This window comes from Onychomys torridus, chromosome 23, assembly GCF_903995425.1.
Source record: "Onychomys torridus chromosome 23, mOncTor1.1, whole genome shotgun sequence".
Classification (NCBI taxonomy): Eukaryota; Metazoa; Chordata; class Mammalia; order Rodentia; family Cricetidae; genus Onychomys; species Onychomys torridus.
Window position 1 is genome coordinate 22,447,195 of NC_050465.1, and position 2,740 is coordinate 22,449,934.

The following is a 2,740-nucleotide window of genomic DNA, read 5'->3' on the forward strand; positions in this document are numbered from 1 at the left end:
AAGAATAAGGGTCCTAGGGGTTTGAATCCACATCTTCATGCCTGTTAGGCACACCATTTACCAACTAAACCATTTCCCTGGCTCCAGGTTGCCTTCTCATACATCTTCTTTAAAATTGTTCAATTCATGGGCATCAGCTACGCTCTCCTCTTCTGGAGTTAACCCCACAGATGTGGAGCAGGCCTTCATGTGAACCCTCACAGACATATGTGCTCTGTTCATGTTCCCTTTGGAACTTCTCATCCTGCCAACTGCATGGCCTCTTTTTCCTCAAGGTAGAAACACTCTGGGATAACTTCTTGTGTCTTTGACCCTCAAGGTCAATGCTCTAACTACACTATGAGTTGTCCCAGCCTTTGAAACTCACAAAACGAAAAGGCAGAGGTCTTGCAGCAGGAATCTGCCCCTTCCAGTGTCAGTTGTAAATTTCAAAGCTATCTGAGCCTTTGGTGAGCATCCTTGTTCCTGAGCATCTGCTGCCCCTGAAAGCAATGGGTACCACTAACTTCATGAGTGGAGGGTCAATACCACAAGAGAAGATCTCAGGCTCAGAGAGAAGACATCTTTCTCCTTGTTTAATCTTGCCACCCTTTGAGACTTCACTCAAGTTTCAAAACTAGCAGAAGAGAAAAAGAACAGAGAGATCAACTTACAGGCATCCTCAATCATCCCCAGATGACAGCTGTCCCCGCTCCTAACAACTCTTCCCTATGTGGCCTTCTAAAGTCAAGGGCATTGCTGCTCCAGGGGTCAGGGCTTCTCTGCTGTGTGACCAATGGTGAGTTCCTCAGAACTCATATTCTGCCCTGTAACGGGCTCATAATTATGAGACCTTCAATGCCCCCAATGAAACACCTCTCCCCAGCATTTTCTCCCCCTGTGCTGACCAACCATTGACACGAACCTCCCAGAAGAACAGTTGTCAAAGTCTATGTCAAGTCGTAAGAGTCACCAACAGGTTGGCGACTCCTAGTGCATCAGGCTCAGGTTGGCCCCATTGTAGATAGCCCTTCTGCATCCGTGTTTAAACAAACCTCACAAAGTCACTTCTCCCAGAGTGGTTTTGTTTCCTATGGGTTTCTCAGCCACTGCTGGGTCAAGTTCACACACTCTTGTTCATTTATTGCCTCCCCCTCGGCTGTCCTTCTTCTCACCTACCAGGTGACACACCTCTGAAACCATAGTCTCACCATGGCATTGAGTGTTTCCAGTGTAATGCGCATTCTGACCTCCTCATACCCTGTACCCAGTAGGCCCACATGCCTCTAGAACCCCCCCTGCCCATTCTTCTTCAAACTCTTGAAAAGGACATTTTCCTTTTTCTGTCCTAAAACAATGCAACCAAACCGAAATTCACTTAGGAAGGAAGGAGGGAGGGAGGGAGGGAGGGAGGGAGGGAGAGAGGGGGCAGAGATGGGGAGGGAGAAAAACTATCCAGGCAGGTGACCTTTGGGGCTGAGTATAATCTTTATGTCTTCATGGGCTGTGAACAGCATCTGCATGAGAATAATAGCAGCTACTACTCCAGCGAGGCCACAGCCTAGGACACAGAAGCAGAAGAGGACCACAGAAATCAGAACCACTACTACGGCCATGTGTGCCTTTGCAAACGCAAAAGCTAATGATGCATGTGATTGCGTCCAGCTCCCACCCCACAGTTTGGGGAGGAATAACCAATTACCTTTGTAGTGGGCATCAGCCATTTGCATGCTTAGTAGCCAGCAGCCCCGTGATGCGAGCTGCAACCCAGCGCTGCCACCCCACCCCAGCTTTGCAGCCACTTCCCAGGGTCACGTGGATTTATTTTTTATGCACAAGCAAGATGTCACTCACTTCTAATTGTTTGTAGACTCATCCCAGGGTCTTTTTATTGTACTCAAACAGCATCGTTGTTGTCCTGCGAGCCTAATGAAGGCTTTGCAACTAGCCAAAAAAACAGTCGTAGTTGGCTATTGTTTACTCACTTTATTTCTATTTAGAGTGACTTCTTTGGGGGATACGGAATGATTTTGAGTGGATCCGCTGTACCAGACTGTACAGAGGAAATTAGTGTCAAGTGTGACAGCCAATCTCTGGGCCATTTTTGTTTTTAATATTCTACAAGTGTAATCATTTCTCAAGATTCCATTCCTGAAGAAGGTTCAGGGCTGGTGCTCTTGCCATTTTTATAAGCTAATGGATACTTCTCAATTTAATAACATCTTACATCTGAACTGGCTTTGGCAGTCTCTAAAGTGCCATTCCCCCACAGCATCTCATCTGCTCTGGTGACATTTCTGTGAAGCAGACAGAGAGTTACCTTATGATACAACTGAACAATGCATAGCTGAATCAATATATGAGCTTATGTGAGGGAACAGAGTCCCAATTTGAGCTCACAGAGTGATAAACTATTTACCTTCTCACGCAGGGGCCATGCTAATCTTCTCTGTATCATTCCAATTTTAGTATGTGCACATGCCTTTAATCCCAGCATGCGGGTGGCAGAGGTAGGCAGATCTTTGTGAGTTCGAGGCCAGCCTGGTCAACAGAGGAAGATCCAGGAAAGGCGCAAAACTACACAGGGAAACCGTGTCTCGAAAAACCAAAAACCAAAAACCAACCAAACAAACAAACAAAAACTATTTACTTTCTCACATCTGGGTTATTGGGCAGTAAAAGCAAGAATAAGAGTGTGAAACAGATGCACAAAGATGGGCTTCTGTGCACCTCCATGGTCTGGTCACACCAGGACATGAAA

At 46.4% G+C, this 2,740-nt stretch overlaps 1 pseudogene; it reads right to left on the reverse strand.

Moving 5' to 3' along the window:
* Positions 1 to 2,364: 2,364 nt before the first annotated feature.
* On the reverse strand, positions 2,365 to 2,478 carry LOC118573551 (annotated as a pseudogene).
* Positions 2,479 to 2,740: the final 262 nt, after the last annotated feature.